This window comes from Ammospiza caudacuta, chromosome 3, assembly GCF_027887145.1.
Source record: "Ammospiza caudacuta isolate bAmmCau1 chromosome 3, bAmmCau1.pri, whole genome shotgun sequence".
NCBI classification, from domain to species: Eukaryota; Metazoa; Chordata; class Aves; order Passeriformes; family Passerellidae; genus Ammospiza; species Ammospiza caudacuta.
The window spans coordinates 67,456,164-67,468,666 of NC_080595.1; the positions used below are offsets into that span (position 1 = coordinate 67,456,164).

The 12,503-nt window shown below is 37.8% G+C and overlaps 1 long non-coding RNA gene across 1 annotated transcript in view; it reads right to left on the reverse strand.

Moving 5' to 3' along the window:
* Positions 1–282: 282 nt before the first annotated feature.
* LOC131556224 (uncharacterized) overlaps positions 283–12,503 on the reverse strand; it is a 64,263-nt gene continuing 52,042 nt past the window's right edge. Inside the window, exon 3 of the long non-coding RNA XR_009274583.1 lies at positions 283–583. This is a non-coding gene — a long non-coding RNA (uncharacterized LOC131556224). The remainder of the gene's footprint in view (positions 584–12,503) is intronic.

Here is a 12,503-nt window from a genome sequence, read left to right on the forward strand (position 1 = left end):
AACAACAGTGAAGTTACACAACAACTGCAAGGGTAGATAAACTCATCTTAGGGGTACTTTGGGGTACAAACTGCAAAGAGGTACTAGAACAATTACTTGCAAATTCCAGATTGATGACAATACAGTCAACTCAGATTGATTTTGGACTCTCACAATGCAGTTTTGGATCAGCCAGGGTTTTTTTTTCAGCCTCTTTCAGCCTTTTCTCCAGCCTCTCTGACATTAACCACAGCCTCTTCACACAAGGGTTTGTTCCACTTGCTACACTTTAAAGTTGCCACAGGTCCTAACAGAAATCTGTCTGAAAGCTTGTGATAAATTGAATACTCTGAGTGTTACTTAAAAGTATGAGCAGTATGAAGAACTCCACATATATGTCTTCAGATGTCTTTTGCCAGGAATGGGTTGTGCTTAGCTCCTCATTACACATCCCTCCTCATGGGCAGTGGCATGCAAATCAAGTTCTCCATGCTGCAAATCCAGAGCTGTAGAATATGGAGAAGAATGCTTGGTTCCTCTTCACCTTAGCTCATGCAAGACATTCAGAAAAGAGCCTTTTCCTTTGTATTTGTACTAGAAGCTTCTGTTGGAATTTCAAAAAAATTGAGGTCATGGGACAGAATGTATGAAGAATTCCTTGAAATACAGTAGCAATTTCATGGTTTGTGTTTATGAAAAAAACATTGACAAAAAGTTATGTCCCTTGGTCTTTGTGCTGCTCACAAAGACAAAGGGACATAACTACACATTGTCACTGTAGCAAAACATTCAGCTGTACTTCACTGGCCATGTAGTAAAGGCCAATGTTGACACATTTTTGTTTTATTTAATCCTGATGACAAATTCACTAAGATTATATTTGCAAATTCTACCTCAAAAGTTTCATCTGTGAATAGAGAAAGCAATGCTAACACTTACAAAATCTTTTACACAAAAAAGGTAAATTAAGGAATTTAGGCTAGATATGATGGGTAAGTTAATATGTAGCTTCAGACATATTTAATCTGTCTGAAGAAATTAAAGCTGTGTATGTTCTGTTTGCAAATATAATTTTAGCATCGTAAGCTCAGTGCACAAGCCAAAGCACTAAGTTTAAAACTCTAGCTTGGAAGAGTCCATGCTTTTCTCTGTTGGCCTCAAACTAGCATCATATTAAGATACATCATTACCTATTGGGTAGTATTGGGAATTTTTTTAGAAATATCTTGCTTTTAATAACTCCAGAGCAACTGACCTAGTAAGATCCCAGTTTTTTGTTCTGATAGAGCTGAATGTAAGGTAAAGTTTCCAGCTGGGTATTAATATGTAGAGTGAGAGCTCATCAATTTCAGCAGAACTTTCAGCATACTTTGATCATTTGTGGGGTGACTGTGCAGTTTCATAGATTGCAATTATTATCAGTTAAAAGTTCAATTCTTTCCACAAAGTAATCAGCCAACAAAGATTAGCTCATTATGCAAATACAGGCAGTGAACACTGCATGCACAGTGGTGTAGCAAAGATGCACTGGCAGCAAGCTACTTAAGGTACAGAGAGAAACCAGAGCTTAAAACAGTAAATGTAATAATAAAAAACAATTAGAAGGAGCATAAAGATTAGGTCTGAGACTAAGAAATTAGAAAAGAAATAACTATCAAATTAGTATGCCAGCATGAAGCTGGAAAGCAAGGCCCTTCGTAAAATAATCAGAGCACAACAGAGACCATCTGAATTTAAAATTGCACTTTCAATGGATATGAAAGCATCATCTGCCTGGAACAACAATCAGCCCCTAGGGGTACATGAGCTCTTATCCTACTGTAGAATGGTGTTTTCTGTGCAATGCCTTGCTATGTTTGCATAACCATAAATTTCTTGACAGAACCCATTTTTTAAGAAGTACCAGTGTATTGACCTGAGGCAGTTCTTTTGAAATATCTTACAGTGAAAGCTCTCTATAAAGACAGGGCCAATATTTAGAAAACTCTCCTTGCCTTATCCAAGACCAAGCTCTTCCTACCCTCCCAGTCTGGCTGTTCTGAAAGTGGTGGCAACTATACCAAGAGCAAATTTTCAGGCAAGAATGATCAAACTAGCATGTCTTTTCCCATATCCATGTCAGCCTAGCAAGTTCAAATCTTACAAAAAACCTTCAAAATCTGAACACCTTCTTACAAAATGGAGAGCTCAAATAATTCCAGGTTTTTCAATGAGAAAAAATAAATCTACTAGAAGTTCCAACTCTATACATTTGCTTAGATATTGTCATTCCAATAGCACTACAACAGATAGTAATTCTTGGAAACTAGCTCACAGAAACATACTTGTTTCAAAGTTTGGGGCAGCACTCAACACCTGCCATCCAATTCCTTGTGTAAGCATTCAAATTGACATATGTACTCAAATCCTTCTGAAGCTATTGCTCATATCTTCAGAAGGATCAAAGCCTTTAAAAATCATTTTTGGATGTTCACAGCCAACCACGGGTGTGTGCCATAAGAATTTATTCAGTTTTGCTTTACAGTATTTTGGTCACTCAGTTCCAATAAACTGATCACTGATACATTACCATTCAATATCTAGCTGAAAATTTTTCACTGCTTTACAATGTGATCTTCAGGCTTTATCCACAAGCCACCAATAATCCATATCTCAACTGCTTTTTGGAAAGCAGGAAGCAATAATGGATTTTAATTAGCCACATGTAGTAGGAAAGCATTCATTGAGAAGACTGCTTTGTTTCTCACTCTCTTCAAATTGAGACTAACCCCATATCATTCTGCAAAGAGCTATTCATTTCTTTGTGAAGAGAGAATGCTCTTAAAGGGAATCTGTTCAGAAATGAAGCAATGCAGCACTTCACCTGGTCTATAGATGAAAGGTACAAAAGCTCTTAAGGAGCAAAGGCTGTTCATCAAAGAGAAGGAGGTCAGGCTGGAAAAAAATTAATGCCCTTCACTAACAAAAATGTAGGGATTAAGCACATGCACAGTTTGATTGAAAACACATTCCTTGCAGTATGTTAGACTGAAAGGGAAACACAAGTATTAGACCCTGATATAGATGAGAAGTTTACAAAAGAGGAATTACAGAGGAATTAATGACAAAATATTTTGGTTTCTCAAATTTCCAAGTAAACACTGAAAGTTAATTGGAGAAGGAAAAAGTGAAAGAAAAAAACAAAAAAAATCCTCAAACCACTACAAATAAATAAAAATGGGGCTAGATAGTAGTCTTTTGCTGATTAACTTCTAATAAGACTTAAAGTTTCAGTTCCACACAGCAGTCAAATGCCAATCGGAGAAATGCATTTATAATTTGTAATCTTGATAAAATCATGATACAGGCCACTTCCCACAACACTGAAAGAATCAAGACCCAACTACCTAAGAGTATTTTGGCTAATCTGCCTTTGATATTTTAAGATTCACTGCTGTTCTCTGATCTAACTCTGTAAACATTTCAGCCTGTGAAGCTTCAGGCAGGGAGACTGCCAAACCAAAGTCAAACTCTAAAATTTACACCTGGCTCTTCTAGAATTCCTAGATCTATACCAAATAATACCTACATCTTGGGTATAATCTCAGCCTGCCTGTGCACCAAAGAGGCCAGTAAAAGAAATTTATACCAACTACTAGTGCTACATGTATAACCTTTCAAAAGAATCTGTAAGGATCTGTTATTTCACAACCTGAGGCCTCTGTGTTTTACTAGGAACACTTCTTCAACTTCACTTCTTTCTGTACTGTTTGTTCACATGACAGTGATCCTTATTTGTACTGCTTCAGTGTACCTCGAGTCCAGTTTGCCCATGACACCAGAGCTGCAGCAGGCTCAGAAACAGCCGTGGATTAAAGCAGCAGAGATTAATGAGTTACAGGCCTGAGTTCTTCAACATAAGCACTGTAGCTGATGACCCACCCCAAATTATATCAGCACTTAGACAAACACTTATTTGCATAGCATTTCTCCTCGTTCTCCTTCTGCTTTATCCCCAGGAGCCAGGCAGGAGCACACAGGGCCACAGCTCTGTGAGGCTCAGTTTGTCCATGGCTCCAAGGTGTCATCTGCCACTTCCAACATGGAAGCTCAGACCTGATGAGTTCCCAGCAGATCCTTTGAAACACAGAAGTCTTTAGGTTTTTTGATATAATGTCTTTCTGATCCCCTGCTAAAAATTGAGTTTGTATTTTGCATTAAAAATTGAAAGAGCAGCAAGGTAGGTGCTCCATCAGCCTAGTGTGGGAACCACACCACGAACAAAGCAGTAAGAATATTTCGGCCAGCCTTTCCATATCTGGATAAATTATTACTACAATTTCTTTCTTTTTCTCCTCTCTTCTACAGCATATGCTAAAACTTCTTATTTTCTTCCTTTTTTTCCACCCTTTTGGTCCTCCCAACACCTGTTTTGTCATAAAGTGAAACAGCGGCAACTTGATAGTCTGGCAGCTGGCTGATGTCAACCTCACACAATCTGGTTTCTTCTGATATGGCTAATCATGTATTTTCTGCACTTTTAGAGGAAATCAAATACATTGTCTCCAATTCTTAGAGCATCCTTGCTATTCTTCCACACAGAAAATGAACAACTATTTTTGGTATTTTCTACATTTTTATAACACTGATAAATAATGTAAATAGTAAATAATGTAAGACTAAATAATGTAACTCTTTGGGTTTTGCTGCCTTTTTTTTTTTTCTTAATAGATAACATTTACCTCATTCCCATCCTTTCAGACGTTACTTTCCCAGTGTACTGATGAACAGTGCCGTGCAACTTTCACCATTTCCACAGCATCATCAATAGCCAAGTTCAGCTTAAGGCAATTTAGGAATTCAGCTATGGAAAATCTCATTTATTCTAACCCACTTGAAAGGATAAACCAAATCATAATGCATGATCAACTGAACAGATAGCAGGATTTGCTACAGTGGCTGTATTAAGAGGGCATTATTTCCAAATGCAGAGAGAAAAATATGTCTATGACTGTGAATACAGACTGAAATTTTGAAGCCCTTCCCAAAGTACTGTTGCATTCATGTTTAATATCCAGTTTTCAAAGTCATATAACTAAAGAAATTGATCAAAGCATAATCAACCAAACCTTAACCAAACACCTGGGTAGAATTATTTTAGTGATGGTACTTGTGTGTACGTCAGTACAGCAGAGGATGTCACAGTGATCAATTCTGCATGCTCTTTTCTGGAGTATAGAAACAGTGAACTCAGCAATTTGTCTTGCAGACTTGCAAGAACAGTCCAAAGATGCCTATATAATGAGTTATAGTCAATTTCCACAGGTTGATGCACAATTCTATTTATGATTAAGTTACCTGAACCCTGCATACAGTACTTGGCAAAAGAATTAACAGACATTTGCTGATTTTCCTTACCATTTTTCATAATATCCAGATTCTTCTAGCAGGAGATTCCTGCTTTCAACACCGTTCAGGATATACACCTCAGTTCCGCTACCGCCACTTCAGTCAGCACAGCCAAACAATATTTCTGATTATACCCTAAAACAAGTTTCTCTCCACGTTCCATACAGACTGATCATTTGTGCTTATGGTCTTAGGGCCCCTCATGGTCCCGTGTCTGTACTTTCAAGACTTTTGTTATGATTCCAAGATTTTTATTTAAGCTCCTTAATGGTTCTAAATTATCTTTGTTCTGAGGTGCAAACTCAGCAGACCTTATTTCTGACTGGTACACACATTTATTACAGGGCAGCTAAAAATTTGTTCTTCATAGCTGTGTTTCACTAAGAGAATCTATCAGCACAAAGCATGTATTTATTATCCTTTTCCTGTCATGGAAAAATATATATTCCCAAAGATAAAAACTTTCCCAGCTCATGAACAGTTAATGAATTTCAACAGCATTTGATGTTCCTGACCAAAAAAGTACTTGGAGAGGAGATGGGCCATTGGTATTTTTGTTTCACAAAACACCCAGCAGAACACCCTATCCTTTTCTTGACCCAAAAGGTTTTCACTACATTTCCTCTCCCCTGTCCAGCTGAGGAGGAGAGGAGTCATAAAGAAGTTTTGGTGGGTGCCTGATACCCAGCTGGGGTGAACCCAACCATACCCATCAGGAAAAAAGAAAAGTATCTTACAAATGTTGTCTCACAGGACACCAATTATTCGGTTTTAAAAGTATTTTACTGGTGCAAACTCTTCTGTCTTAAGCAAAGCAATATTGCCTACACCATGGCAGACCTGAATGCTGTCTACAACAGCCCCAAGGGAGCCATTACCCCTATCCATTGCCATAGGCCAGCGATTGCAGTTCAGGAGGATTCCTTCTCCGTTGATGCATCACGCCAGGTATTGAAATAAGACTGAGTAGAAGCAAATAAAGCTATATGCCAGCATGGGGGGAATTTTAATGAGAATAGAAGCTCATTTGGTATCAGCAATATTCCCAGAAAATTTTCTCTTTTTCCATGGATATCAGAACAGTAGATGAACTTCTCCAGTTATGTTCTTTAATAGAAACAAATAGGCTCTTTTAGACCTCATAAGGAGTCTACCACCATCCATTAAGTACTGCATTTCTTCTTCCCCCGTAGAAAATGAAAATTCAGAAGGTTTTGATCCCTTCCTTTTAAATTCTGCTTTCCCTTTCCCACTGTCCTCACACAAACAGCAAATGAGTGGGATGTACATCCTCAGGAACAGACCCTACCCTACCTCATTACCCCTCCATCACCATCACCTGAGCCATGACTGTGAGTTAGAGGCAAGTGAATGGATGCTGATGAGAGCCTGAGGTGTGTCAGCTAGCCAGCCATGCTTTCTGCACCTATTGCCAGAACTGAACTTTCAGTCATTTAAGAGTTTTATTTTAAGTTCACACTGGCCTCTGATAAACGCAGGGTAATTTTCCCATCTAGTTAAACCTCACTGATAACACACTTGTTGTTCTTTTATTCGTATGTAAAAGGGAAGATTTGGTGGCATATCTTTCACATGCTCGGCAGTACTTGCTATGGGGAAAGCACTGAAAAAATAACAAAAATAGACAATCCTCTTACTGTGATCACCTTGCTGTTTTAACAGCATGCTAAGAGCTACACAAGTAAAAACATTACAGAGTGCATTGCAAAGCTCTAACATTTAATCTTGCTTCAAAATATCCAAGCAATGTTTACTAATTGCATTGATGGTTACAAAAATGATATCCCTAAATTAGCAATGGTTTATTACCAATATTTTTTCTCCTTTCCAAGAAAACCAAAGTAGTTGCTCCAAAAGATTTAATTATAGGTGCATTAAGCCAGAAATATCAGAAAGAAATACACTATTAACATTCCAGTTCCACTTTAATGGTACTGGCTTTAACAGCAGGTCAGTAACAAACTCAAATTTTTCATTCCGAGGTAATAATAAAGAAACCTAGCCAATTATTTATTCCTTCCTTACTTAGCACAATTTGCTTTTACTCTATCTGTATGTCACTGTTTGTTCTCTCTATCCTGCTATGCTGTCTGCAGTGATTAGCTCTAATTCAGTCCTGAGCTCTGAACCAGACATTAACATGCCACACCTGCACCTACCTGGGGCAAGGTCAGCTCTGCTAGCAGTTGGATTTCTGAAGGTCCCACATGATTAGCTAATTCCAGGCTTTTTAATGTCATCCTATCTGAGTTTTCGAGCACACCATGATGTGGCATAAATTGGTGCATTTTTTCTGTGAGGATGCCTGTTAATCTAATAGCAGCTGAGAGAAAGAAGGGAGACTTTGCAAGCAGGTATCAATTTTGTGTGTGCAGTGCATCAGGGAAAACTGATATTTTTTTCTTGTTGATCAAGGATTGATTGCTCTTCAACTCATAGAGGGTGACTTGCTGTCTGAGCCTCTTTGAGGTGTTTTAGGATCATCCTCTGGGCTCTCAAATATCAGAAACATAATCCCTTCTAAGAAAATAACAACCACCATCAGAAGTTCATAACTTGAGAAAGGAAGGAAATATAATATATCCATAATATATCCAGTCTGGCACTGCCATCTTGAGCAATAGTTTTCCCTGATAGGCAGCAAGACACTTCTTACAGAATGCCATTGCTGATGAATTGATGCAAAGGTAACACAGACGGCTAAAGAGGCACACAGGGAAAACAAGGAAGTGTTCATATTGCTTTCCCTGTCGTGTAAGAACTGATGCCATGCTGCCAGGACTGTTAAATTACAAGTTGTCCCTTATTTGCTGTCAACATAGCTGACACTTATTTGATCAACCCTCCTTATCCTCACACAGAATCAAATTGTTCTATACCAAATATGCAGGACGTTTACATTTCTGTAAATAGAAGTAACAATTTGTGATCAGTGCATGCAGAAATCACTACAATATGTGGAAAAAGGTATCAAAAATTTAAAACTTTTTACCCTCCTCAATTTCAACAGAAGTTGCAAGGCAAAATTTTTACACATATTTTTACATTTTAGGAAGAATAAAAATCATACCTTTTTCCATTATTGTTAAGTTCTGATTTATTTTTTGATAACATTGAAGCTTATTTATGGCTTCATGTTTATCTCATTACAAGAGCTGTTTCTGTGCAAACCTGTAAAAGACTCACAGACTCTTAAAAAATTTTGTCAATCACCATTTAAGGATCCAACTTGCATAGCTGAGACATTTCCTGACTTTGCAGCAATGCTCACATCACTTATGCAAAAGTGATATTCCACAATAACACAGCATTAAAAGGAGACTGTGGATTTCAAATATTAGATTGTTGTACTTCTAAAAACTAGTCAGAGATATAAATGGACCTAATGAAAAAGTCCCCAGCCAGTGTTTCTTCCAAAAAGCTGTGAAGATTTCTGCATACCTCATGTGATTCTGTAGCTTTTGTGATCTCTAACTAAAGTAAATAAGACTGTTTCTCTTCAACATTTTGTTATTAATTTCTACATGCATCCCAGCTGACAGTGTCGATCCCCTCACTATTCATTTAGCAGAGACTGGAGAGTAAGACATATATATATATATATATATATACACACACACACATATATATATATATATATATACACACACACACATTTATATATATATATATATATATATATATATATATATATATATATATAAAAGATCCTGTCAAAGACCTACACTGGGAAAATATTTCCTTTAGATTTTTTCTTTCCTTACTTTAGCTTCAGTGAAATCAAGAGAAGGCCTCAAAACAGAGCCTACTGGGTATCCTGGAGTCCATTTAAAAGCCTTGCCTGAGGCTGTTTAGCTTGTTGCTTCCTGCTGGAGGCATTAGAGTATGAGGCCACCTTCAAGAGCTCCTTAGCAAATATTACTATACTAAAACTTCTCCTACTTCCTCAGATAAGTATGAAAAAATACAAAAGAAAAAAAAAAGAAACTTTTGGTTCACTGATCTCCAAGTATCACAACTTTTCATAAAGCATAAAGCTCAAAGTTCTATTTGAACAGAGCCCTTTGGGACAATGTAATTTCTATTCTACAGCAGCACACAAGGAATGATGTGTCTATGCTGTCTCCTGGCAGCACTGATTATACTACATCTTTTAAACCTGTTATCAGCTCAGACTGAATACTGATGCCTTTCTCTACAGGTTAGCAAAATTTGATGAGAAAATCACATTTTCCTGACTTTAATTCAACCCACTGGCATTTTCTAGTGCATTGAGCTCTCAGTGTCTCCCCAGGGGCACATTTGGGGGCAGAATATTTGTGGCAGATAGGTCTAAGTGCAATTCCACCTCACAGTTTCCCCACCTACTGCAGTACCTGCAGGCTGGACATGTACAAACTCCTGCAGATGCCACCTTTGTGTGAGAAAGATCTTTCCTGAAAGAGGCAATATATGGTACTGCACTGCAAAACATTCCCATTTTGTCTGCCTGTTATGGCCAAATATCCTACCTCTTATACCTTTATACCATTGTCTCCCCATCTATCCTCCCTCCAAAATCAATCCTACAATGATTTACAGTTGCAGAGGATATTGTCTCTTTCCTATAACTCCATTTTTCCTTCAAGAAGAGATGAGAAAACTCCCAGCAGGATGAATGGAATATTTAGCCTGAGCAGAGGCAATGCTCTCCTGACAAAGTGGTCAGTGCTTCATCAAAATATGTGGCAACTACAGAAATTAACCCATACAAGGCTCTGCTACTAGGACTGCAAAATGAGGATTAAACTTGAAGAGTGGCTGTAGCAATAAGAAATGTGAATTTACGCAAATAAGTAAAAGCCATGTTACTCTAACAAAAAAAAAGTGAAGATTTAGGGAAAAAAATCAAATCAAACAAACAACAACAAAAAACAAAAACAACAAAACAAACAAAAAAAAACAGCAACAAAAAACCCCAAAGCAGATATTCCTCTGAAACACAGATATATGGAGTTTCTGGCCATAACAATGCAGGAGTGAAGTAAAAGCAGGAGTGCTAGATAAAAGCTGAAACAGGCTGCACCTTGAAAAACATCCAGAATAGGTATTTTTAAAGCCCATTAAGAAGAAAAGACTATTCAAAATATCCTGAAGTGCTGTTCTGCACCTTTGTAGTTCAGACACATTTCAGTCCCAGAAATCAGTAGCAAAAACAGCAAAGTGGTTATCTTTTCTGTTCTTAGCCTCACAGTAAGCTTTATTAGTAAAAGCCTAATCTCCATTCTAGAAACACAAATTGAATTCAGCTGAAAATGTAATGCATTTGGCCCCTAGTTCCTTTTCACTTGATAAATAGGCACTTCAACTGCTATGAAAATTGTTTCAAGCCACATCTAGAAAGCACAGCCCACACCACAAATGACATTTCATTACAAAAGCAAGTCATTTTCTGCAATTTTTAGGGGAAGCAATGTTATGACTTCAGACTTCTGTGACATTTCTGATTTAGCTAACAAGGGCACTAGAAACCCAGATGTTGCTAGCATTGCAAGGAAGGGAAGCTGACTTATTCATTGCTTCTGGTTTCCTTCAGAACTGATAGTCCACCTTGGGATGTATACTGATCGGATCTGCAAGAAATTAATCTTACTAGGGTGAGTAAAGATGGAATAAACAGTCCATGGACTGTTTAGTTCTCACCACTTCAAAAATCATTCTTCCCTGCTGGGTTTTCAGTCAGAAACAGTGAGCAACTTTCTTCTACTTATAGTGCAGTTAAAAGATTTTCACATTGGAATAAAAACTAGCCAAATCTCTTCATCTGGAAACTATATTAAATAATGATAGAGACCATGCCAGACAAAATTAAATTATGATAGAGACTTTTGACTGTCACTAAACCTGTGGCCCACAATGACTCCATAGATGGCCAGACACATACTGTGTACAAAAATGTGGCAACGTCTTTGCTAAGATGAAACACTCAATACTGGGTATAAAACAAACTCACCTGGACAGAAAGCTTTGTCTGCAATCACATTTTTTGTTGTTGCAGTTGAGTAACAAATGAATCAATCAAAGGATATGGCTTTGTCCTCTTTAGTCACTGACAAACAGACTGTATCATCTGTATGGACAAACACTGGCATATAAGGACAAATGTGTGTCAGCATTGCTTGCCAGTCCATATGCTCAGCACAGTGATTACACATGGATTGCCATCCACAGTGCTCCCATTCTGTGCCACCTTGATAGCACTGAGGCGGACTATGATGCATGTGACCAACAAGCACGTGTAGTAAGAAGAGATCGTCTTACTGCTACCCAAGATCCAAACAGCAGATATGGCACCAAACATCCTGGCAGCAAACATTTGCTCAGGGAAAATGCACTACCCCTGGACATCCAGGTAACCCTTTACTGCTCTGTGAGGGCCCTTCCTTGTTTCTGCCCTAAAACCCAAACCACCACATAGTCAAAAAGCCATGCAACTTGATCCCAAGTCCATCCCAACTCCAGCTAGCAATGCACAAAATATAGTCCTACTTCAAAACTGCCAAGGAGTTGGATGGATGATTTTGAGGGAATTAAAATGTAAGTGTTAAGGCATTTCTAAAATGCATGAATTCTCTGAGCAACCCAGTTGTAGGTAAATTGAGGATTAAGAGACCTTTGGCAGTATGGATCAAAGCAACATTTAGAAAAGAGCTTTTACAGAAAAGACACAAATCTTCAGGCTAAACAAGTACTTTGTGGTCAAGTACTTGACCATAACACAGGCCACACACCTTACCCAACTATCCAACCTTGCTCTATTTGATCTATGAATCTTAACATGAGGCTCAAGCATTAAAGACTTGTGACGTTTCTTGATGGCCATATTTATTTGCCTGCCTTAAGAAAACTGAAAAGCAGCAATGTATCACTTGTTATGGAAACACATCTGCTTGGATTCTGCCTTTCTTTAGTAGTCTACATTTTTCTGCTACTTTAAGAAGCTACTTAGTTTCAGAAATCTCATTTGCTAGGTATTTCTGTATTGCAATCAATTTACCTTTTAATTTGCTTCATATTAAAATAAACACCAAATTGACTGGAATTCTTAGATCACTCACTAAAGTGGAAAAAATGTT